General features: G+C 45.8%; 1 long non-coding RNA gene across 4 annotated transcripts in view; it reads left to right on the top strand.

Moving 5' to 3' along the window:
* The window catches only part of LOC137860292 (uncharacterized), a 291949-nt gene that overhangs the window by 181584 nt on the left and 83997 nt on the right, over positions 1-26368 (top strand). For 2 of the 4 annotated variants that reach the window (XR_011098813.1, XR_011098816.1), the window contains exons 1-2: positions 13858-14268; positions 18383-18448. This is a non-coding gene — a long non-coding RNA (uncharacterized lncRNA). Of the gene's footprint in view, positions 1-13857; positions 14269-18382; positions 18449-26368 lie in introns of those variants that run through there. The other 2 variants (XR_011098814.1, XR_011098815.1) reach the window with 1 other exon arrangement.

Raw genomic sequence — 26368 nt, 5'->3', positions numbered from 1 at the left:
AACCACTGAAGTCATCCCTTTCTCTATGCATCTTTCAGGATCTGTTTTTTGTGCTGTTATTAATTAGAGAAAGAAATTTTGTAATTTGGGGGGTGGGGAGGACAGAAGGTTATAGAAACGCGAGGGTTTCCTGAATGACTGTTTCCATGGGCAAAAAAATGCCTTTGCAATAAGAAATTATGTTCTTTTTTTTTTTTTTTTTTCTTTTTCATACCAGCCTTTACCATGAAAGCAGTATGTTGGCCATAAATCTTAAGGCTGCTTAATTCCTATAAAATTCTGCCAGCAGTATTGAATGATTTTATTACCCTGTGTCAAATTAATAGCTGGGTGTCTACCAGTGTCACTTCCTGCCTGAAAAATGACCATAACATTAAACAGATTTTATTTATGCTTTCCTGCCTGATGATCAAGAATAGTAAAACTGAACCATGATGATGAGGAAGGATCAGTGCTCATTTATAAATAACACAACCACCACATCTCTCTAAGTAAACCCATGGTGGTACCCATGCTGTAGGACTCAGTGTTCTCCCTGGGCATGTGCTGACTCCTTTTTTCCCTTTATGTCTGGTTGCTACAAGAAGGGAATTTGGGCTCATGGCCTTGACAGCAGCTCTGATCCTGCTCTAGATGTTCACCTGATCTGATGAGAAATGGGGCATGTCCCACAGCAAAAAGTTGACTGAAATTCTTCCTAATCCATATTCAGATACGGGAAAAACTGAAATAAAAAGAGCATAAATAAATGTCTGATGTCTGTATTAAATTCCCACAAACTGCAGCGGTATCTGGTGTAGTCCCATACCACTGACCATAGGTGTGTTGATGCTCTCCAGAGGAGAGGCTTTGTCTTCCTCAATGCCCTGGTGAGCCCAGGAAGTAACGGCACCTTATAGGATTGGGATTGCAGTTGGGATCTGTTTGTTAACTTTATTGGAGTAAGATTTTGATTATTAATGGCTAATTTTTACAGTGCCATGCAAAATGTGCATTGACTGCAGATGTGCAGGGCCAGCTGCAGTCCAACCTGGAAGCAGCTCACTGACTTTTTCCCAAGTTTTTGACCAAAGCACTAAGAAATCCCGTGCAAACAGCCCTGTCCTGTGATTCTGTGCTGCAGTGTCCTTGTGAGAAATCCTTTGCTAATAAATGGTGCTCTCATGTGCAAAAGGACATGGACCCAGGAGAGGCTGTCCTGCTGGGAGACTTGGGGATTCAGAAAGCAGCTATCCTCAGCAGGCCGTGGGCAGCTGGAGGCAGTGGCCCAACTGAATTTGCCTCTCTGGATTCCTCCATCCAGCCCCTGCAAGCAGATGGAAACAGCAGCTGCCAAGCACACTGCACCTCCCAGCCTGCAATAATAATCACAGATCGGCTCACCTCTGGCCCACAGTAAGTGTCTGGAGAACTTTTTCTCTTGCCAGTTGCCCCACGTTTGAGCCCAGTTGCTTTGGCTTGACCGAGAGCTGGGGACTTGCCTTTCAGTCCGTTAGTGAAATGCATTAACAGAGGCCAGGCGAGGACATTATGATCGGCAGCATAAAAGAGCTTTGCTTTCTGAGTCAGCTCTCAACTCCTCTAGCGCTGCCAGCACTAGGACTCGCTGCTGTTTCTCTTGTTGCTCTGGCTGTAGCCGTTCTCTCTGAGCCCAGCTCTTTCCACTGTATATTTTGGGAAGAGCTGGAACGTTCCACTCTGCCTTCCAAAATCTGAGTAGAGCCCTCCCTAACACTTAAGAGTCAGTCCTGGACATGCTACGGGTTATTTTTATCCATCTGAAGTTGTCGTGGTCCACCCAATCTGGCCAACCCACCTGCAGCTGTGTTAGCAGTGGTGTCCACCCTCTGAGGTGTCCAAGAGATGCAGTAGGGATGGTTCTCATCCTTGTAGTCCATCCTGTCTCAGGATCATTTGGGACTGACTTGAGAAGGGAAGCACAGAACATCACCTGGAAGTTGAGTCCTCGTGGACCATGTGTCTTGAGATGCAATCATGCTCTGTTGGCATAATTCAGCCCAAAGGCAGACAAGTAGGGAGGATAGGGGTGTCCTTATGGTGCAGAATTATCTAATCCATACTCCACCTTCTGGGCTCCTTTTTCCTTCGAGCCCTATGCTCATGACTGGAGGGATTTTGATGTGCATACCCCTTGCAATCGATCAGCCAACCAGTCAACCAAAGAGCGTCTACAATGTTCCTAATCCCCTGTAATGACCAGGGGAGCGGCCACAGAATGAACCAGGAGTTGGGAGATGCACGAGCCTTTGAGCCAGAGAATAGCCCATTTGCAACAAGTGGCCATTAGGTGCTAATATCCCTTTGCCACAGGTTTGGCAGCGCAAGCCATGCTTACATGGAAACTGCAGCTGCGGGGTACGAACATCTGAAAGCACTGTTAGAACATAAGAAAAAGAAAACAGTTCAGACACATGACCTCAGGGCCGGCATTTTATTAAAAATATATATTAATGCTGTTCCCTCTGATAAAGAACTTATTTAGGCCTTGCTTAAACTGAAACCTAACCTATTGCTTAGAACTACTGTATCTTCCTACACAGGGGTTTATTTTGTCACCAGGCCAAATACAAAGTCATGTAGTTAAAAGCCTTTGGCACCTGCCTGCACATTTGCATCTGGGAAGAAAATATTTTTGTCCTTTTTCTCCCTTTCTCTGTATGCAGTCAGTTTATAGAGCCAAAGCTACCCCTAGGGCTCGCTTCTCAAACTTGCTCTCAGAGCAAATCGATTTCCAAGCCACCAAGTGCTGGGATGGCTGCAGGGAGCGGAGCCTGATCAGTTGGTTTCTGGTGATAGTCTGCAAAATAGAAGTGCGACAAAGCATTCACGAGGACACTTAATGATATTACAAGGCACGAGGAACTTGGAACCATGGTATGGGGACCGCTATAGAGATTATCATGCCTCAGATTTTCCAGTGTGGTGAGCTTATAAAACATAAGCTTTTTATTTTATACCATTTTTATATTATAATTATGTTTTAACTCACACTTTTAAATGTATAAAAAGCACTAATATTTTATAACCTTGCTGAACTGGAAAGTTTGAGGCATGTGCATTTGGAGATGATGACAGCTTGATGCATTGATTTTATGGGGGAGGGGGGTCAATCAAATGCCCCTGTCAGAATTCCTTAAGAGCATCTCACCCATGTCCAGGTTTTTATACTCAGTCCCACCAAAGTCTTATTCAAGACCTTAAAATAGAGTTTAACTGATTCACAGGGGTTGTGTCGGGCTCTCTACTGAGTTGATTCACCCAAGCTTCGTAACAGTAATAATAAATGATTCTTAATGACATCAATATGTTATTTCTGATCATTTTCCCCTGGGACTCAACCATGTTACTAAGGAAGCTGGTGTCACTCTCCTAAAGATAAAACACACCCAGCTTACCAGTGGGGATGTTAATTAGACTTTGGACATCCATGTTTAATCTTCTTGCTTTTATCCTTTTCCTACATGTGAAATGTTTAAAAACATGTGGAAGCAAATTAGTTAAACATCTGCTCCATGCTGGACTCATCCATCCCGCCCGTAATTCAGTGTGTGGGAGGATTTTAGGGGTGAACTTGGCTGTGAAAAGGGCAGAAAAGAATAGCACCAGGCTCCGAGAGTGTGAGGCCAGCTGGTGTGAATCAGGGTGTCCTCTCCTGCGCTGTCAGTTTGAGGCATGGTTCCTCTTCACCAGAACTTACTGCTTTGGTTTGGGATGCTCCAAGCTGACTTTTCTGAGTGTTTCTCCTCCCATCCAAGTGTAGTGATCTGAGGAATGAAGTTGTAAAGCAGAGTTATGCTGTGGGCTTGCTCTGGAGGAACAAGACAATAAATTAGGACTTCTCGTGTACCTGCCCTGGGCTTCTCAGGTCCAGTGCTCAGTGATGCACTGAGTGAAGAAGAAACTTTGGGTGAATGCAAGCTGTCAAAATGGGGTGCTGAGCAGCAACATGCTCAGGGTGCGACCCTGGGAGGCGATAACAGAGGACTTACTCTTCCTTTACTGTCCTTCTGGGTGGTAAAACCATTCCCAGCTGTTTTCTATACAGTCCTTTCCCATAGTCAGCTTCAAAGGTAGCACTGAGCACAGGTTTTCCCAGGGATGTTCCCATTTGCCCAGTTTGCAGTACAGGAATGCTGTGCAGGTGGCTCGAGTAACTGATGAGCAGGACCAAGGCTGTGGTGATGTGGGTGTTCAACCAAAAAACAGCATGGCATCTCTTGTACAGGAGGCTCCCAACAGTGTCTTCAGGACTTAAAACAAGAAGTGATTGCATTTGGTGAGCCCTCATGGGAATGGAAAAGCAACCAGTCCCGCCTGGGCCAGGCTTTTGAGGTGCACTGGCCTTCCAGCTGGTGAATTAGGTAGGATTTACCCCTTGCTCTTGCCAGCGTGTAACCTGGTGGGGCCGAGCTGCCTGGGTACAAACTTCTTAGCAGGGGGCCAGGCATGAGCTGCAGCTTTCCCAGCAGTGCTTGATGGCATGCCCTACCCCAGGGCGACTTGCATTCCCTGCTGTGGAAAGCTGTAAATCACACGCCAATAACTGCATGGAAATGGCTGGGCAAATATTTTGAAAGATGGAGAAACTCGGTAGAAATCCCTGCTTTGTGAGTCACTTCTAGGCGGAAAAAGGTGAACCAAAAAGATCTCCCTGGCAAACGATTTGCTGGCCGTTACTCGTCCTAATGGCACCGCTCCTTCTTCCTTCCCCCTTTCTTATCTGCTGCCTTTTTAAAACTTGCTGTTCAAAGTTTCCAATGTGATTTTTTTTTTTCCCTCCCAAATTTCTAATGTCAATAAATACTTCAAAGGTGGAGAGAACTCACATGCCAACTTCTAGCCTGGAGCTTACTTTTACAGCTCTGTAATAAACCCCCTTTAAAAAATGTTTATAATGGCCATGACCGTGGTACTTAACTATTGCAGTGCTTTCTATCACCCTCATAATGTTAAGTGCCAATAAATCACCTGGACTGTCATGGCATCCTGTATTTATTTACAAAGCCCTTAGAGGGGCGTTTTTTGGTTTTATTGACCAAGTGGAACAAAAGCTGGGGGCTCTTTTTCTTGCACAGGAAGGCAGCTTAAATGCTGCCTAAACCTCAGGCTGGCCTCTTGTACCTGAGGCAGGCTGTGGTACTCGAGGCTGCTATTTTTGGAGGTATTTCACAGGAGATCCGATGCCATTCGGAGGCGAGGCTGAGCAGTGGTTGCCTGGTGGTCACAAGTAGTGTGAGTTGCTTAACCTCCACCTGGGGCTGAGCTGGTGGCTGAAAATGAATTTTGTGGGGAGGCACCAGGAATGTGAGGCCTGAAGTGAAACCCTTCTGCTTGTAGGCACTGCTCCAAAGCCTCCTGGGCTCTACTTATAGCAGAAGGGGATTTTTGGACTCTAATTTTTTTAAAAAATTTCTAATTTAACTCAGGGTATTGTACTGAGCCTTGTAGACTCAACCATTGCCTTCTTGCAAAGACGTTTGCTCTTTGGTCGGTTGAGTGTTCAAAGACTTTCTACTGAGAAGCAGAGGAAGTAAAACCATAAAACTTACCCTTCATCCTAAACACTTGTTTCCTGCATGCTGTCATCTCTCCACTATAAGTTTTTGGAGACAACTCCCTACTGAAGAGACGAAGGAGGAAGCACAACCACTAGTGAAGAGCAGAATTAGACCTTACTGTGTGTACATGGACAGAGTCTTGGTTTGAAATTAATGCCTGAAAAATAAACTGTTCTCTCAAAAAAAAGTAAACACAGTAAATTTTCCAACTGTGTCAATAACCCCAGGGCAAAATGGATTTTGAGGCAGAAATGGATCATAAAGAAAAACAAGATTTAACTGTTGGTATTTAACTAATTAAAAGTCAATATTAGAAGTAAAAGGCCAAACAGCCTTGAAAGCCACCTGCCTCCTCTTGGAGTGTGTTTTGAAGATCCTCGCCATGTACTGCTGCCTCTCAGTGTATCACCTGGTTGGAATTTTTCATGGAGCTTGAATTTATTAGAAAACAGCCCCAGTCAAGCAGAACTGTGCAAATTAAATTGGATTTACATGACAAGGTGGAGCCCAAGCACAGCAGCTAGCAAATGCCTGAGAAGAAAAAGACAAACCAGAGGGAACCAGGGAGGAGGGCTGCTCTGTATAAACAGTGTTTAAAAACAAAACAAAAAACTTGGACTAACGGAGCAATAAAATTAAAATTCCCACTTTAGTTGCCCTGGGGGGTGGGGGTTCAAAATGAGACACTGAGGGAGAGTTTGAATATTAGAGGAAATAAACAGCTTTCAGCATATAATAAGCAGGAGGCTGGGATATTATTGTAGGATAAAGTGTTCTGGGATGGAGCAAGCTGACCGGGGACATGTTCCTGTTGTGAAGAAGGGTGAAGACTTGATCTTCGACCCTGTCGAAGCCTGGAGGATTTCATCTATTGGCTTTGGAAGACTTTGAGTGAAGCCTGAGGTACTGGTAGATTCTAGGAGCTTCATATTGTCTTCTCGTTAAGAAATAAGCATGTAAGCTTGTGTTCTTGCCTATTATCTTATCAGAATATGGTTTCTTCATCAGTAATATGTGGGCTTCATCTAAATCTGTAAATACTGAATTGCTTCCATATGCCTGATGTTTCACTGGAGAGACCCTCCACTTTGGGAATGTCATTACTGCCCAGCGTAATCTTCTGTGAGTCATAATGTAAACTCAAAGTTATTGCAATTTATTAGCAATCACAATTTGCCAGGAAAATAGCATCAAGAGTATATCAGAGCAAGTAACTCAATTGCAAAATGAACATGCCCTCTGTTGCAGTCTGAGCCCATTAATGTCGACTTTCCAAATCCAAAGAGTGATTTCCTCCTGGGTCCGTATAATAATGTGGTGCAGAATGTTTTGCTCTGAAGGAAGCAACAGGGCTTTATTGAATATATGGAAAAGAATTGCTTCTCTGGCTTGTTACTTAACAACTGATCCTTACTGTCAACATTCGTGATGAGTAAACCTCGTGAAATAGTACAGCTAAGGGCTTAATCTGGTGCCACTGTGACTTGTGGAGATGTGCTGGAGATGAAGTGACCGTTCTGGGGACCAGGCAGGCAGGAGGAGTGTGCAGGCACCCCATGTCTTGGTCACTTTACCAGAAGTGTGCTTTAGTGCTCTTAAAGATCGAAGGATTTGCTTACAGAGATCCTGTACTGCTGTTGCCATCAGCAGAGCTTGGGAGAGGGGCATGAATGAAACGTGGTGAAAACAAAGCCATGAAACAAGTGCTAAATGTGCCATTTCCTGCAGGAGCTGTTCAGAAATCCTTCTGAGAAATCCTCCCTTTTGCATCCCACTGTTTGGAGTGTGGATTGGGGAGGGTGAGAAACGGCTCTTTATTGGTAACGCTTTGATTCCCCTGATCCCTGGGATTTCTTCCAGCTAAATGCTGATGTGAGCCGCCTCAGAGCCCGTTCCTACAGGAATATCGGCCTGTAGCAGATCCAGCCGTCGGCCACGTAGGGCCAACCTGTTATCTCAGAGCCCTGACCTTGATGTGAGCCCTTGCACAGAGAGTAAGTGGCTTGGTCTTGCTCTGGTACACAGTCACAAGTCTCAGACATAAACCAGTAATAAAAACCTGTAATATTTTTGTCATCCACAGGGGTTATGAAAGCAGTTAAGTTTTGCTCCAGTGTGGGCTGCATTGGGGCTTCAACCAATCTTTTCCCCTCCTTCCTTTCACTTTTTTTTTTTTTTTGCCTTTCTGGGAAAAAGTGGGTGTGAAATTCTGTCCCCCTCTCCTTGAATCTAACAGCATTTTTTTTCCATTAATCTCAGTGGGGTCACACAGGTATTTGTGTGTGTTTCCATCAGCTAGTACCCAAGTGTAACAGCTGAGCTGGTCTGAAAAAAAAAAAAAAAAGGGATTTTCATATAGAGGAAAGAAGAATGCAACTCTGCTGGAAAAGCTCTGGTTTGGCAGTGGCTGGAAAAGGTTGTTCTGGGACTGATTTAAAGAGCACTGGGTAATCTTATGCAGATTCCCCCAGGGCAGCCATAAGTTAAGTGATGAAAATGTGTGCATGTTTTACACAGCTCCGCTCCAGGACTGGGGGAGAAGCAGCAGTGCTGGAACAATACGCAGAGCCCCACGCGGACGGTGTCGCTGCCGAGGGGATGGGGTGCTCCCCGTGGGAGCAAAACCAAGCAGGGTGAGGCATCTGTGCCATGGAGCTGGGCACGTGTAGGGCTTTTGGAGTGGTTTTGCTGTGAAGTGCATTGCTAACACCATCCTAGTGCCCCAGAGAGCATCTCTCTGAAGGGGAGCTGCCGTCCCTGTCTGGCTTCTTGCGTGAGTCCAGCTGCCCTGAGCTGCCTTGTGGTGTTTGGGGACTGAGCAGGAAAAGAAATGGTTCTTCTGGCTCATCTGCAGGGACAGCTGCTGTGGGGTACCCTTCTGTGCCACCCTGTGCTGGCTCAGGGAGCTGCACCAAAGGGGTTCAATGCTTCACCCAGCAACATCCACGATCCCATTAGGAAGGCTGCAGGGCTCGTGTAGGGCCTGGGGGTTGTCGGTGCCAGGGAGAATGACTTCCACTCTACATGTGCTTCTAATTTACATAATTTGCATATTAATTTGCAGTGCATACACTGAGAAGGGGTGAGGGCTTGGAAGAGATGGAGGCTGCTTGTTTGCAGTGTTTGATGTGGCTGCCTCTTCGTGCTGGAGTCTTGCGTGTGTGTGACATAAGTGGTCTTAAAAATACAAGGGGTTGGGTGGGAGGAAGAGAAGAATGGAAACTGCAAGTCTTTTACTAAGCTAGACACCATAATAATCCTGGCAATTAACTATGGGAAAGCTCCAGAGCTGGATTTTTTTTATGCCATACATTTGTTTTCTGTGTAACGGAGAGACCTTCCCACTTGCTGCACAGGAGCTGTGCCCAAGGGGACTTGGCTGTAATGAGATCCAGAGCAGGGTGTCTCTTCTGGGGTATCTGTGTGTTTTGTCCATAAAACTTGCACCCCCACCCCCCGAGATAAATGTGAAAAATTGGAAAGTGAACTCCAGAGGCTCCTCTGATGAATGGGCCTTTTGTTCTAAAAGCAGTGTCACCCAAAATGGGGAGACTTGCAGCAAGAGTTGAAGTCGCTAATGAAGCAAGGCTGCTGTGAATGTTCAGGTGGCAAAGCAAAATAAGGATGGCCATGCAGGCAAGACTTCAGGTACGTGTGAGAACCTGGGTGTTACCGTGCTGTACGTAGCTGCTGCATCAGAGGGAAGGTGGGCTGCCAAATCCCAGCACATCCTGGGGGCTGGATGCTGCTGAAGCTGTCCCAGGTTGCTTAAGATCCAGCAGGAAGGCTGTGAGGGTGCTAGGATACGGGTCCCAACATCCCTCCTTCAGTCTATTCCAAAACTGGGTTTATCCTCTGGAAGAATTTCCTTACTTTTGGTTAATTCTGTCAGAGGAAGGCAGGTTTATGGCATGCATTCACTCTGTAGTGCTCACAGTGCTAATGAGTTTGAGTAGTTAATCAATGTAGTGTGAGTCCTTGCTTAAAAAAAAAAAAAGTCCATCAAGCCATACAATTTCTGCTTACTCTTTGCAGAATGTTTTCTATTCCATCCGTCTAAACACCGAGTAGTATTTTAAACAGATGTAGGCCATCAGTTTCTATAAACATCGTAATTGTTTGGCACCGCCAGCGCTTACATTTAAGGATGCAGTTTGCAGGGATACACACAGACACCAGGCACACACTTTCTGCTGCGCACAGAAACTCAGTTTATGTTCCGTTAGAGGCCTGTAACTCTCCTCCTGTAAAACTTGCTTCAGCTTCGAGCCTGGCACCAAACGAGGGCGGTTATCCTCGCAGCTTTATACAGCTCCGTGCTGCACGCTCGGCCATTCTAGCAGACTTGACAGGAGGATGTGGTTTGGATCCCACCCCACTAGCTCTTAGCTCTCATTGCCCTGCTGCAAAGTAGAGGCAACGTTGCTGGCACCTTGAGCTGCTCAGTCTATCAGGAGAAAGTCATATAACCAAGAGCTTGGCTCAACCACCTTCCCACAGCTTTCTGTGAGCTCGTCCTGCTGGACCCATGGGTGACGGTGGAGCTGGTGTTCGCATTGCCATCCCCAGAAAGCAGAGGAGGTGTGGTCCTCGCGTCGGACCGCTCAACCTCTTGTAAAAATGATGGATTGAGCTGGAGAGAGGGAGGTGAAAGGAAGGGATGGATAATATTCACGCTAATAAATCTAGTGCAGCAATTAACATCGCCTTTAGAAATATGTGTATTATCAGCACAAATGGAAATCCAGACAAGAGCAGCGGCCAAGTGCTGCTCTGTGTTTATAATCAAACAGGATGGACTCGGCATTAGCTGGGACTGCTGGCCAAGCCCGGGGTTCTCCTGGACTGGGGTGAGCAGCTCTTGCTAGGCAATCTTTCATCTTCAGCTCAGTTGCTCTTACTCTGTGTTAGCCTGTAACACGGTGGCGGGGTGATTGCTCTCATCTCTGGATCTTATTGCAGTTGCTTTTGTCATCAGTGTTTCCTTTCATTAGCCCTAGCTGGGCAGGTCAAAACTGGACAGCTTTTTTGGACTTGTGGCAGCAAGTGGCCCAAAATGTCAATGAATTCAGGGCCTGCTTATTCCCATCCTGAGAGCAGCCCCGTGTGCGTTCCCCTCCTGTTATGAAATAGTAAGTGGCAACAATAAAACGAGACCTCACTGATAGCATATGTTCAACTCACGGGCCCATTGCTTAATGTGCTTTGGCTGCAGACTCTAGCTGAGAAACCAGATTGTTAAAGCATCATGAGTGTGGATAGATGTACGGTCAGGGTATTGCGTAATTTTTGCCTCAGTGAGACACAGAGAAAGCTGTGAATATCACCACAGGCCATGAAAATGACTGCTGCTCCCCTCTCTGACCTTCTGAAACGAGAGTTTCTGGGCTTGCAGGTTGCTTTTCCATCCAGTATCAGTTCTTGGTCAGTTTGAGGAAGACGTGGCCAGATTTTGAAGCACACACAAGGCATTTCCCACTGGGACTGAGACACAAGGGGCAGAGTACCAGAGGAGGGCTCATCTCATCTACCTTCAGGTGTCTGCTTAAAGCTTCTAACTCAGCTGCCTGGCTTACACAGCTCATCACCCAACAGCTCCCCTATACAGCGGGGAGGTCACACTTTAAGACTCTTCCCTGCAGACGAAGTTAATTCCTGCTCTGAACTGCTCCCTGGAAGAAAAATCTCTCTACTGAGGCTATAAAGAGATCAGGGGAAGATCAGCCACCTATTTAGTTGCTTATGCAACATGATTAATTTGTCTGGGGGCAAAGGGAAAAGAATATTTGCCCCAGTGGTAAAGGTTTCTAGGGGAACTTATAGGCACTTCCAGGGTGTGAGGGACAGGCCCCTGCAGCAGCAAAGAGGAGCCATTTTTCCCAGAAAGCGCTGAACTTCTCCCAGAAGAAAGCTTCCAAGTGTATACAAGGAAACTTAAGGCTGGAGCAAAAGGTTGGAGTTAATGGAAGTGGCTGTGGTTGTGGTTGCTCAGCGGTCAAAACAGTTTGCTCGTCCATCTGTGCACAAGGGTCTTGTTCTAGGAATTCCTGCTCGTGTCACTAGGAATTCAGCCTGAAACAGGCTCCCTGGGTCGGAGGGGAACAGGGAGCATGGCTCAGGACACAAAAATGCACCAAACTTGGCTTCAGACACCTCTTGCACTCTCTGCCCAGGGCAGAATCTGATGTCAAGCTTTCCCCAGGAGTCGCTCTCCTAAATGGAAAGGAGCCCGAAGTGATTACACGTTGCTTGTTGGAGGATGACTGGCTCTTACTGCAAACCAACTGGTTGGGGAGGTCTGCTCTTGGAACACAGACTGTCTCCCGCATGCTGATTTTCCTCTGGAGGACAGGCATTTCTCAATCAGGGCTGAGCTAATGGCTCTTTCCAAACTCAGGGTTAAAGGAGGCATCCGTTCTAGCACTGTCTCCATCTGCACAGTGGTCAGAAGCTCAGCAGCAGATGTTCTGCCACTCTGCTGTCCCATCAGCCACCATCATTTCAACCAAGGATGGTGGCTGAAACCTCTCGGAAGGTGTGGAACTTTGTTCAGGGTGGCTTCTGGCAGAGAGTCCATGGAGAAATATCTTCCTTGGGTACCACTGTTTTGACCGTGACCCCAGCACGTTTATGGTTCTTGGTCAAACAAGCGTGAGAACCATCCTACTCTGTATCTTGACATTTACACGAACATTTTAAAATAAAGAAAACTAAATTAATACCTCCCTTCTGGTCCCTCTTGAAGGTAATATTCATCTTGCTTATGTATGTGTGCCCTGACCTGTTCTTCTGAACATTTCTACTAAGGAGAAGAGCCCATCACCCAGAGCAGCGATGACCCCTGGTCCCGGCATCCTCAGAGCTTGAGAAAATCCACATCAGGATTTGAATCACAAGACTTGGCCTCCGCCAAACTGTAAGCTGAGGCCCAAACATCAATAGCAGTTGTTTAAGAAAGGCTTATTCCAAGATAGGGTTTAGCAATGCTTGAGTGTGTTTCCATCCTGGTAGACAGGGACCAGAGCACACCTCCCAGCTGTTGCTCCTCGGCATGGTCCCAGATCCTTGTGAGCCAACTGCTGACCCCTTTCCAGCCTGCCTGGTGGCAGCTGTGCACAGGCAGAGCAAGTGAGCGAGTTTGGAGCCGTGCTCGAGTCATCTGCAGACCCCACTTCCCACCATCCTACAGCAAAACGCTGCCTCTTCCCAGCTGCCAAAGATTTTGCCAATGGCCATGCAAAAATCCAGCTCTGGAAGCAATCCCCTCCAGACCCCAATATTTCCACAAAAAAAAAAAAAAAAAAAAAAAAAAGAAAAAGCAAACAAAGCAGCAGAAGCAGCTACTTGTATGCCTCTCAGGCTTGCAAAGTCCCTTGCCCGGCAGCTGCAAGAGGCATGCCTTGGGAAGAATGGCCTCTTTTCAGTCCTTGGCACTTTGTTGCATGCACATGGGGCAGCAGCAAAGCCCTTCTGTTCAGTGCAGGCCCTCGATCCATTACGTTTTCACCATTCCCAGTAACCCAAGATCCAACAAGGGGTCCTTTTACCTCGTTTGGGACCGAGCTCGTGCAGGGCTGGGCAAAGTCTTCCTTGTTGGACTGGAGGAGGAAAGGTGTTGATGCGAGTGCCTAGGTGCTGGTGGGCATCTCAAGTCTGCAGGGAAGTCACTGAGCAGTCAAGTTAATTATTTTTAATGAACTGGGCCAAAGCTGATTGTGTTATTTTGTAACATATTAGTTTGGAAAGCAGTGAAAATATTTGGCATCCCTCCCCAGCCATCACAGGGACCTCTTTGTGCTTTCCTTTTCCCCACTTTTCTCTCATGTGCATAGCTGGCTCCCACATCTCCACTTGCTGACGCTGATTGATTGCATTAATATCACTGTAAATATTACATAATCTCCACTTACAATGCTAGAAAGAACTGATGAGTTTTCTGTTGCCAAGAGTTTCCAGGATGGAAAATAATAATAAAAATAATTCAGAAAAAAACAAAATCTTTATTTTGTTCCCCCCACTTTTTTTTTTTTTTTAATGCCATTGGCCATGTTGGTTGCAGACCAAGAAAAGACCAAAACTTCGTGGCTGTTGCTTCAGTGGGACAGTGAAAAAGAGGTGGGAAAAGACAATCCAGGTGTCGTGGTAATGAGGAGAGGGAGCAGTAAAGGATGTCAGAGCAGTTACAGGGAAAAAGAAAGCTTCAAAAAACGAGGTTCAAGTCAGTTAAGGAGGATGTGGATGTGCAGGGATTTCTACATCCCAGTCAGGGTTTAAAAGCCTTAGTTTTGCTCTCCTGCAGCAGTGGCAGTTCTCCAGGAGTTTCTCGGATGCTGCCCTGGGCTGGGAAAGCTGCAGTGCTGCAGGGAGGGACGGAGCAGGGGGGCCCTGCAGGACGATCCTTCCCACCGCTCTGCGCAGCTCCTCCTCCTCCTCCTCCAGCACCAGCCCAGGGTCATTTGACCTCCTTCATGTAGCACATCCTCCATCCCGACCTGACCCTCGTTCACGCCAGTCCTGTTTCTCTTCTCTGTCTCCCTGCCGCAGACAACGCCGTATCGGGTTGCGTTTTGAGGCGGGCGGGCTGTTTTCAGCCTCCATAGAAAATCCATTTATCATATCAGCCTTACATTAGCCAAAGTACAGGAGATAAAAATTATCTTGGAAATCTAAACATAGATTCTAATCTAAGGTACGGCAGCATCTGGTTCCCATTATTCTTTTTTTTTTTTCTTTTTTTTTTTTTTTTTATACTTGCAAGATTTGAACCGCATTACTCCTGCGGTGAGATATTTCTAAGAGAGGAGCGCTGCGCTTCCCAGAACTGTGAGTCCTGCTGCTGATGGTTGCTCGAGTCCCTCTGCTGATGGCTGCTCCTCTCCTGGGGCTCATCTGCATGGGAATTGCTGATTGCTCAGCCTGCAGCGCTGGGGAAGCACTGGGGAAGCTGGGCTGGGTCAGGGTTATGCTGACTTCAGCGCTATCATCACTGCAGCTGGGTGAAAGAGGTCTGCTCGGGGACCTTTTTGTGGGGAAGTTTGCCGTGCCAAGCTTCACCGGTCTGAGCTGGCTGGGGAGGAGCAGTGGTGTGGATGCTTGGACACAAAGCCGTGACTTCAGGCCCCTCTCTGCCAGCTGGGCTCTTCCTGAGCTGTGTGCTGGGGGTGATGAGCTCCCAGCAGGGTGCTGCCAGGAGTGACCCAATCCTACCAATCCTTCTCACCTCGAGGGCTAAATCCTGCACAGGGCAAGCTGCTTGACCTGAAGCAGCACAGCCAGCCTTGCCAGCACCCCACAACTGGCTTCATGGCTTGAGAAGCCTCAAGGTCCAAGACAGGTGGCGGTGTTTCAGGGACATCCACGTACCAGGTTAGGGTCCCGAGGGCACTAACACACCTTATCTGCTCTGACCAGCCACACCTGAGACCTTCAACGGACCCCACTCGATCTCAGAGCTTGTCTGTCCACCCTGCCTGGGCTACATTGCAGGATCACCTGCCCCTTGCCCTGTTCCTGAGCTGTTGCTTGATTTTCCTGGGTTTTCTTTAGGGAGCAGCCCCGCTCTTGCTTCTCTCAGATGCCAGCAAGCTTTCTGTTATTTGCAGCACATTGGGCACAGCGCAGGGAATGAGCTGCTGTGAACTCAGCCTTGCCCTGCTGCTCGGAGACACAAGTATGCAGCTCTGCAAACTACTGTTTGCCTCTTGAGACAAATTATGGCATGCTGCAATAGCTGAGGAATAGCATAAGAGGAGTATGCAATGAATCACGATGCATATGCACACGAGGGGAAAAGTTCAACCTTCTGTTTGCCATTATCTGACTCTTGAAAGCTGAACTGTTCGATTCTTGCATTTTCCTAGCAGTTGATTTCTGTGGCATTTCCTAAGTCTGTCTGTCTCAGGGCAAGCGAAAGAAAGTGCATCACCCCTCCAAACCCCTGCAGTTGTGCTGGCTTGCAACTAAAAATCAAATCAAGCTAAAATAGGGTGAGAGAGCAGCAATGTTGTGTAATGTGTAACTGAATTGCTCTGTTATGTGTTCAGGCGGATGAATGCGTTTCTCCAGCTCACCCTGCTGGAGCAGACACCGTGCCCCCAAAGCCCACCACCACGGCACAGCCTTCTGCTGGGGAGGAGGTGGGAACAGGCACAGGAACCTGGGGAAGTGCCGTGGGGTTATAAAAGTCACGTTTCAATTAGCAGCGGAGATATCAAGTCATTTTTTCCTGATTACAGCAACTGGAGTGGGCTTTCTCAGATAGAGAAGGGGAAAGTAGAGCGGGAACCTCTCCACCAAGTGACTCAAAGTTGACTTTGCCTCTCAAGGTACCTGCTTTTCCCTGGTAATGATGATGAGAGCACGTGCTGACTAATCTCCTAAATTAGCTCCCTGAGGGCGTATGACTTCGGGATTTTCAGTCTGAAATCCCATCAAACTGCTATTGCCAATACAGGAAATTTAGTCTTTAATTAATTTCATTGTCAGCATGTGTAATTAGTTCTTCAGAACTGTGTTACCCAGGACTAGATATGACCAGAGGATTTGTTAGCTTTTGCTCAATACATCAGATTTTTGTCAAACCTCCAAACTGCGTAGTGGATACTTGTCCTTCCTCAGGCAAATGTTTAACATGCAAAGAGCAGGCCAGAAGGTTTTCAGTCATCTCTTAATCATCTACTCTGTTTCAAATGAGAGGGCTTTTTTTCTGGGGGAAAAAAAGAGTATCTCCTTAATCTAGTGGAAAAATTAGATCCAGAATAACGAGGAAACAGAAGCTGAACACATTTAGAGTGGTGACAAGACATGGGTTTTCAAGAATGACGCTAATTACACATTGAAACCCATTAGCTCGGTGGCTGGAGGAGTCTACATTCCTTCCTTCCTCCTCTCAGCTGCCAAAACTCTTCTGGGGAGCACGGGCAGAGGCGGCGCGGGAGGTCAGCGCTGCCTCTGCTCCTGCAGCTGGGAGGTGGCAGTGTGGTGACGCTCCCAGCGCCCTGGGGCGTTAACTCTGAAGCCTAAGGATGGCTGTCTCCACTCCAGAAGTACGTCAAGGCCAATTCCTCGGGCAGCAACGTGTGCTTTTGCTGGGATTGGGAGCAGTGGGAATACAGCCACCCTGTTTCACCCCTATGCTCCTTCCTGAACCAGCTCACTCTGCCCTAGACCTGCTTGTGCGAGCTGCTTTTGTCGCAGCACTGTGTGCATCCTCTAGAAGCACGTGTGGTTTGTATGCCTGAAACTGCAAGCTGGGTTGTGTAGCAATGTGAGAAGCTAAAAAGAAGCTAAATGAACCATTTCGCTTGCATCTGATGTGACAAATGAACCTGACAAAAATACGACGACCTTTTCAGTGTTTATAGAGATCTGATTTTTCTGGATATTCTCCTGGAAAAAAAAAAAAAAAAAAAAAAAAAAAAAAGGTTTAATTTCACAGTAATATTTGCTTTTTTACTGTGTACTCAAAGTGGCTGTGCAGCGTAGGAAACTGTTTGTGCCACTTCTTCTCTTTTTATTAAAAAAGCAACCTTGACTTTCTGAACTGGCTGTGTGGAACAGGGAAAGGTCAGTTCGGAGAACAGGGGCTGAAACCATGATGTGGATGCTAATGCAGCGTGAACTGTTTGGGATCAGTGCTTTTGGGCAGGATTTTGCACTGTACCCGATACAACACAGCCTGGACCTCAAAATGCTCCCAAAACACGGTGGGTGAGGACCGCCTGCAGGGGTTAATTTTGCCCATCCGTGCACTGGAGGAAATAGTGCAGCACTCTTCCTGCATCCACCCCCTTGGGAGCGGGAGGAGGATTTAGGTCAAAGTACAGAGGACCGTGTTACCGGCATTAGCACTTATTAACCAGTTTGATTCTATTAAGGGAAACCTACAGTGAATAATGAGAACCAAGTTGGCCCTTTCCACAAGTGCTTTAACAGCTGGTGGCCTGAGAGCTGTTTTGATGAAATAAATCACCCCAATGGAAAATTCTCCGAAGCCGCAGCCTGTGGAAAGTTGACCAGATCTTTACTGGCAATATTTAGGGATGCTCTAAACAATGAGACAGTTGTTTTTCTGTTCCTTTGTGTACCGTGCCTGGAAAAACACGATACCCCTGATCTGGCCTGCCCTTTAATACTTGGGATGTAGGGCACTGTTAAACCTGAAGGCAGAACACCTGGAGGGGCTTCTGTACTTGTAAAGATTTTAATGTATGCAATGATTAGCAGGATTGTTTTGTCCTCAGTTGGAGACGGTGAGGCAGGCTGCAGATGAGCAGGGTTGGAAGAATTTTTTTTCTCCTGGCGAGCATCCTTTACAGTGCTGCACCTGCTGTGAATTTCTAAGGAAAAAAAATATAAAAGAGAAAGAAAAAAAAAAAAAGAAAACAAAAAAGTTGTTGTTGCAATGCGTGCTGCTGCTGTAAAACCTGTGAAAAGTAAATACAGAGGCAGGCACATTGTGAGGTATCTATCTGTAAGGTGTCAGCTCTCTCCCCATACGTGCATGGCAGCATCTCCTCTTGGAGCCATCTGGCCTCTGGATGGCATTGCAGCGAGGCAAATCCAGCCTTTACAGCTGCTAGCTCTGCTTCAGCTCCAATCTCGGAGGAGTTGTGCTGGGAAGAGCATCATGTGGGGGGGATTCCTGCAGCATCTCATGTTTAGTTTGAACTTCATAGCTCATTGAATTTAGAGGAGGGATGTTTTTTGCACATGCATGGCATATGTGTTCTCTTCATGCCCAGGCTACGTTAGGCTTACTTGTTCAATTTAATCAATCTATTTATTTATTTATTTGTTTTCAGATGAGGCCAAGTCTGTATGAGCTTTACAACAGACAGTGAGACCTGAAGATGCTGGCTCAAGTACAGGTAAGTGCAGATAACTGAGCAGACAGCCGAGTTCCTTTTCACCTCTTCACCCTGACCTCTTCCTTTTCACCTCTGGCTGCAACTGCTTCCTCAGCAGTCTGTGTGGGGGAAAACAAAACCTACAGAGCAGAAATGAAGAGAAAAGTGCAATCAAATGCTGGCTCAGCAAAAAAAGAAAAAGAGATTTCGTTTTCACGTACTACTCTTGGGAAGGTCTTCAGCTCAGCCTGCGAGACTAGTTGTCCTTTCAACATGGGATGGGCAAAAAAGTAATCTCATCTAAGCTTCTCTCAGCTTACAAATGCCTGTGTAGCAGGTTACTGAGCAGCAATAAATTGGGTTAAGGGCATACAAAAGAGGAGACTCTTCGTGGCTGGTTGTCGGTGGTGGCAATTTCTGAGCTAGGTTTGACCCTCCACAAACTCCTTCATGCTGCAGAGAAGTTTAGCGCTGGTGTTAGGTGGTGAGGAAGTAAAATAGAAGCAACCTGTCAAATTCTATTTAATGAGGTCTTTCTCTTTAATTGGGTGTTTGTGGAAGTGGTGGTTTACATACCGTGAAGGACATCAAACTGGCAGAAAGGTGCACGGGTGGCTGGTTGAGCTCTCTTGAGTTGCCCTCCATGAAATATCCTCTGCTGTCCTCCCTGCTGCTGGCACCAATGTTCCCATCGGGGCTTTACATGGAGCTCAGATGGGAGGGAGTGTCACCGGTCCCCAGACATCCACTTGCTTGCCCTGTTCAAATTAAAACCTAATTACCTGCTGAGATTTTGTTACTGGCACCTTTTTGTAGCCAGCACTTTGCATCTGTTTCCTATGGCCTTTCCATACCCCGTTGTCTTGGCCTCTCCCATTCACCCTGATGTCCTGCTTACCCCTTTCAGTGAGACAAAGGACCAATCGTGTTTATACATTGTCAAATTCAGCTCTCCTCCTGTTCCCTTTCTCATGAAAACCCAGAAAAGCCTTTACCGAGATCAATTCCACCTTATGGAGCACGACCAGGAAAATAAGTTGTTGCAGTCAGAAAGTCCTCACAGTTTACAGGGAAAAAAATAGATTGAGCCCAGCATGTAATGCAGTAACTGTGGGCTGTGAGAGAAAAGATGTAATTGTTGTCTGTCTTAAACAGAAATCTAAACAGGATCACAAGTAATTAGCTATTTAATAGGTGACTAAAGTAAATACTGCAATTAAAAAGCCTATTAAAAATAATATTAAAAAAGAAACCTCACAAGAAATGTAGCTTTGTCCCAGATTACCTGTCAACAAAATCAACAAACCGTTAAAAAAAAAAAAAAAGCCCATACATGCCCAAATCAGTAAAACACATAATAATTACTTGGCACATTTTATCTTCAAAGCCCTCTGCAAACACTAAGTAATTAATCCTCCCAACACCTCCCTGCGGTATGCGCAGCAGGCACTGGTGAAAAGCGCGCCTGTGTTGCAGCCAGGTATAAATACCTTGTTGTGGGGCACATTCCTGACGGAGGAAATGCCACTCGAAAGTCAACAACGGGGAGCAGAGCACGCTTATCACTTCAATGGCACTCCTTGTAAGCCCCGACTGCCTTTGTTTTAGGGAGGGGGAAATAAAACCTCCCATGCCAGGGCTGGTGGAGGTGGCAGAAGGCTGCTCTTGGTTTCTCCACCAGCCTCTGTGATGGTGGAGATGGTGATGCCTTGCCGTTTTATGCAACCTTCTTGCCTCCAAAACTGAATTTGAAGGTGTCATCTGAGGTCAGGTTCGTCTAAAACCTGAGTCCGAAACCACTTTCCAACACGAGCTTCGAGTCAGTTGCATTTAAATTAATTAATTTCAGTGTAATTGTTCCAAGGCAGAGGGATGAGGGAGCACCCCCTCCTTCGCAGTGCCCCCTGTAGCTCCACCAGCAGCCTGGGGAGGATGGATAAGAGGTAGAAGATCCTGAGCCCAGTTCTATTCTCCCAGCCAGACAGAAGACAAATGGCTTTCTGCTGGGATCCTTCTTCCTGTTGCTCCATAGGATGACTTTTGCCATAATACCAAAAGGTGGGAAAAAAAAAAAAAAGCAAAGTAGATCAGAGCCGAGTAACACGTGGGGGAACGAGAAGCAAGAATGCAACAGTGGGGCACGGAAAACTCACATTAACATCAAACTATGTCATAAACACTTCCAAGCCTGAGCTCTGGGAGTGCCAGGAGAAATAAAATACCTTACAGAGAGAAATCAAAGATGATACCCTCAGATCCCATCCATCCCCCGTGAAACACAGCGAAGGGCTGTGTGGAGTTTGGCAGGTGCTGCATGGAGCAAAGCAGGAATGACTAATCCCACCCTGGCTGCCTTTAAGAGACCTTCCACAGCAATGGCTAATTGGGCTGAGCATTTATACTCCTGGCCAAAAATAAACTTTCCCACAAAGAAGGCTGAGCTACAAACGGAAAACTACCTGCGCTGAGATTAATTTTGGTGTGCGAGGGAAGGCACTTTGTGCAAAATGAAAGGCTGCATTCAAGAAAGGACTTGCTTTCCCTTTGATCAGAGGGGCACCTGCACCGCAAGGAGGCAAATGGAGGGTTATTGCTTTGCAGCCAGCAGAGAAGAGCATTTTCACCCAGACAGATCTCTGTAGTTCCCTTTGCAGGTGTGTGTGGAAGACTAACATCACTGTGCTCCTGGCACGGATCAGCAGGGGTTGAATGACACCAAAGCATAGCTCCTCTGCGGAGGGAGAGGTTGAGCTTTGTAAGCTGGTCCCCGGTTCTGCTGCAAGGAGCTCCTGAGTGATGCTGGGTCACCCTTCTGCCATCCCATGGATCATTTTATCCTCCTGCCACAGATGCCCACAAAGCCGTGACCTGCCTAAAACAGCTACTGGCTCCTCCTTGTCTCAGACTCTTCTGTAATCCTAATTCCCCAGTAGGATTTGGGCCCATATTGTCTACATCCATTTTCCTGTTGTTCTTACATGATTTTTATGTGATTTTCTCTGCCTTTATCTTCTCCCTACAGTGCACAAGGAAGGTCCCATCCTGTTTTGTTTGTTTGTTTGTTTGTTTGTTTTCTTCCCTCCAGACTCCTTGGCTTCTTGGCTCAGATGAGCCCTTGTCCATCTCTATGCCCCAGCCCAATTTGCTTTGCCTACTGGCCAATTGGTTGGGGAGATTGCTCTCCTTGGGGATGCTCATCAGTGTTATTAGCCATGTTGTTTCTGTGTGGATTTTCCATTTGTCTAGGAATTAAAATGACAACAGAGAAGACGGAATTCAGAATCTCAAACAGATTTAATAACACATGAAACATCTCCCAAACCATCACATCATCCAGGCATAAGTCACACAGTGTTTTTCATGTGTGCACAAGCCCTATCTTAAATCCAGAGTAAATTGCCAAGTTATTTCCCCACAGGACATGCTCCGTGACGTACATCAGCTGGATCATCAGCATAGTCTGACCCTGCAAAAGAGCATTTAAACACATGCTGAGGTTTAAACAAGGAGCTTAGGCACGTACTTTAAGGTTATGTGCTCTCCTGATTTACAAATTAGACTCCTAGCTCTGATGATGACCATGGTGTGGAGCTGGTTTCTATCCTAAGATATACTCATTTGTCTACCTGGAGGTTTCCAGCAAATGTCACCTCTCTGCTTCTCTCGTCAGTGCAGTTAGGATTTCAGACTTGGCTGAAAGAGGCGTATATTTGTATTGGGCGACTCTTCTTTGAAGGCTGATTTGATAGCACCAGGTGGAAAAACTCCTATTAACACTGAACAAAGCCCAAACCATTATTTCAGCATCTATATATTTGATTAATATAGAATACTCACTTATTTTTGCTGTTCCCAAATAATGCTGTATTTGGAGGGCATTTCCTTTTGTTATTTTTTTAGTGAGTCCGTTAATATCTGCTTTGCCTCACCAGTTTCTTCAGAAAGAACACCTAGGATAAAAAAATGTGCAAAATGGTCATTTGAGATCCATCTTTTCTGGAAGGCAGTGGGCTGCTCATCATCCATCTAGGAGCTGCTGGCTGCTGGCTGGCAGCCCAGACCCCAGCATGCCTGAAGAAAAGGGCATCCAAAATGGGCCACGTCCCTAAAAGCAAAACCAGACACGCAGAAGTGAGCACAGGTGAAGAATTGGGAATGACACCTACTAGCAAAGCAGAGAAATGCTAACGGTGGAAGTTAGGGGATGGGATGTGTGAACTGTGCCCATGCTGGCCCCGGGTGCAGTGATGTGAGAACATCTCCATGTCCTACACCTGCGTGCTGTGGTCCTTGGAGGTGCCTCCTGTGGGGCTCTGCTGGGGTTTGGGGGCAGTCTCAGCTCCTTGCACAGCAGCCCAGGACGTGTGGGATGTGGTGGATGCAGCTTTCCCTGATGTATGTCTGAAACCTCTGGGCCAGAGCGCCCCGAGCACCTGGACCAGCATGTCAGGACTTCTCAGCATCATCCAGGGCTTGGCCTAATTTCTGCATCTCCAGTTAAATGCTGAAAAGTAGCTTTTTGGGTATTGTAACATCTTTGTTTCACCTGCTTTCCATGCTCACAGCATGGCCTTGATATGTACAATACAAAGAGTTAGCCTAGCCTGCATATAACCCAACCTTTATTAGATTACATGCTGCAGTAACCCATTAACCCCATTTTTTTCTATTACTGAGTAATATAAGTAATATTACTTATATTACTTATAAAAGCCTTCTTTAATAATTACTACAAGTTCTAGCACCTCAGTGCCACAGGCATCAGCAACAACCTTGTGTTCCTTACCATTTTTCTGAGCAAATGTCCCCAGCACAGTACTTTCTCTTCTGCCTTTTTAGGGAGCAGGAGGCAGCGTTCCCAGCCTCCACACGTGACATTCCCCTGCCTCCCTCCCTGTTTATCCTGCAGGGTCTCTCGGATCAGACCCGCTGCCATCCATCATCCGTTCGCAGATACAGATTTCGCTAATGGCCACAGTGTAAATATTTGCAGTAAACAGTTTTAACAGCTGACTTTTAGTAGCCACTGTGCATATAGAATTGCATAAACAGGAAGAACAATTATAGTGATGGAAAAATTGGCACAGGAAGAGGGGAGAGTAAGATACTAAATGTTGAATTCCTACAGGAAGGTAGGAATTATAACCTCTGTAATAATTAATTGGTGATGAGCCTTCTCTTCTGAAGACCCACGTTGCAGGCATGAAATGAACATATAGAATTATTTCATCCTACAAAATAATATATAGTGCTGAAATTCACATTATGTTACTTTTTTGACCCAAGTGATTAGCCAGGATGTGGGGTCTCATGGCTTGTTTCCACTAGAAGTAGAAATTAATGATGGTCTCAAGTATTTCTTTAACACAATCCTGTTTATTTCAAAGACTGTACAAAATCCTTGTTCCCTGAACTCATTAGGAATTAAATAGCAGGAGGCAGTTTCCTTGGGCAGTGGTCCAAGCCCCCTTTTCCAGCCAGCACTCAACCCAAAAAGCTCACTTCATCAGTCTCATTTCAAGGTCACGCTTCATGTGCTTCTTTAGTTATCCTTGACTTTTTCAGCTGCCTTCCCTCTTTGCTACTGTGATATTTCTCATGATGTTTTTCCTCCTTTCCCCAAACCTCCTTCCCCTTCCCACCTTTCTCCCTACCCCCCTGCATGAATTCATTCATTTCTTTAAAGAAAATGTGAATCCTTGCCCTTAGCACCTGGGTAGCTCATGCTATATGCTGTAGGCAGTATCTTCTACTGCTTTAGAGGACTAATTCTCCCCCAGCCCTCCAAAAATAACTATTTTTTACATTTGTTGCCAACAAAAGTAGCTATTAGGTATTCAAGCTCCAGTGAAGCATCTCCTCTGCCTCTGTAGAAACAATGGCTTTGTTTCTTCAGCCATTGTTGCTTGATCTTCCCAGATGCCTGTGATTCTTATTACTTTTTTTTTTAATACTTTTTTTTTTTTCTTTTTCTTTTTCTTATTCTTCTCCTCGTATCCTCAAGAATCTTTCTGAGGGAAAGGCAGAATTTGTTCTGGTCTTTTAGACAGGCTTTGCCCCTGAATGGGGTTTTGTTTCTGCTTTCCACTTGAGCTGGTAAATCCTTGTCACAATGTAAAACACAAAACGATGAAAAATTCCTGTGTGCGCTTTATCTGTATGCAGACATGCTCGCACACACAAGCTTTGGACCTCAGCAGTGAGAAGTGTTAGCTTTTATTCCACCCCCCTTGCCAGAGTTACTCTTCCTCTGTGTATGTTTATTTAACAAATCAGTGCTAAAAGCAGTATAATGCGATAACAAAATTATTCAATATTCTGGTCAAAATCTAGGCTTCATAGAATTTTTATTATTATTGTTTGTGGTGGTGTTCCTTCCTTTTCAATTTAGGTGGGCATAGCCAGTGGGGTATTTACAAGGCTAATTTCAGCTATTCAAAGATTTTCAACAGGTTTTTAAAGGGATGACCTACAAACTAGAACTGAGAGTGAGGCTTAAGCTTGGGTTTATACATCCCAAGTGCCAAGATTGCTCAGATATAAACTCTGTATTCGCTTTCTTGGATCTGCTTTATCCTGCAGAAAGGTAGGAGGAGGAAGGTTGTTTGACTTGGAGCTGGGCAGACGTCTGACAAAATAATGTGAGCAAATTAAGACAGATGAAAAGTGGGGACAGAGAGGGAGAGAAAAGTGAATTTCTTTTCCTCTTCTGGAAAATCCAAACAGTCCAATATCTGCTGCAGCCCAGGTGGCATTCATTTCCCCTGTTTAACTAATTGGGGAGACTGGGATTTTTATTTTATTTAATTTATTTTCTTTTTACAATTTTCTTGAAGTTTTCTTTTTTTTGTGTGTCTATATTTTGATTTTCTTTGGAACCACATGTCTTCCTGCTATATGGAAAAGAATCAGTAAGCCGTCACTTCCAGTTCCTAAAACACTTTTATTGCTGATTTTTTAAATGGATTTTTTTTTTTAAACCTGCTGTTGTCTTAAAAAACTTGTGAAATGAAAAGAGGAGTAAAAGAATTAAGAATTTGTCTAATAACACTGTGGGAAAGACATAGCCCACCATAATAGGGGCACAAGAGAAAGTCAGGCCAGACCCTCCTTGGAGGACCAGGACAGGTAACTCGCAGCTGCAGGGTGAAATTGGTATGTCCTATTTCAGGACCAGTTTTTGCTGGGAATCCATGCACTCAGCCCCAAAGACTGATTTGGGGAGGCAGGACAAACCGACAGGGGCAACCACAGGGAATCAGTGACTTTGGGCCATTTTATCAGTTCTCCGCACCGGGTTTGTGTTTGTGCCTATGAGGAGACGGTATTAAGACAAAGCTTCTCTGATTTCCCTGGGAAAATGTTTATAAAAACCTAAATGCCATGTGACATCCACACAAAGCAGCACCACAATGACACCAGCCTCCTGGATCTCATGATTTCTTGGTATTTTGACTCCTGATACTTGCGAAGGATGGAAGTTTTCAGCTCGGTTGGGTTCATATTCAATGGGAGACTCAAGTGCAGACAACCCCAGCCCTTAATCTTCAATTAATGCTCAGATCATTAAATAATTTCAGCCCAAGGCATGCTGCCAAGGAAAACACCATGAAGACTGTGTTATCCTAAACTGATTAACAAACTGTGAAAGAGAGACTTTTCCTGCCTCAGAGGAAAGATGGAAATATCGGAGAGAGCAGGAGGGGTAATGTAATTATGAAAAATCTGAAGCTACAACGTAAATACAGGAATATACCCCCTGAGTCAGCAGTGTTCTTAAATATATATGAAATGTAAAACTCACAAAACACACCAATTAAATCACATACATGAACTGAATGCTTAAAATTAGGCATATGCCTAAGTCCCTTGCTGAGCTTGACGCCAGGTGAGACACTTGTCTACAATCTGCTGACATCTTACTGTCAACAGCTTGGCCCC

The sequence above is a fragment of the Anas acuta genome, chromosome 8 (assembly GCF_963932015.1).
Source record: "Anas acuta chromosome 8, bAnaAcu1.1, whole genome shotgun sequence".
Classification (NCBI taxonomy): Eukaryota; Metazoa; Chordata; class Aves; order Anseriformes; family Anatidae; genus Anas; species Anas acuta.
The sequence above is the reverse complement of the archived record's forward strand: the minus strand, read 5'-3'. Positions and strand labels throughout refer to the sequence as shown.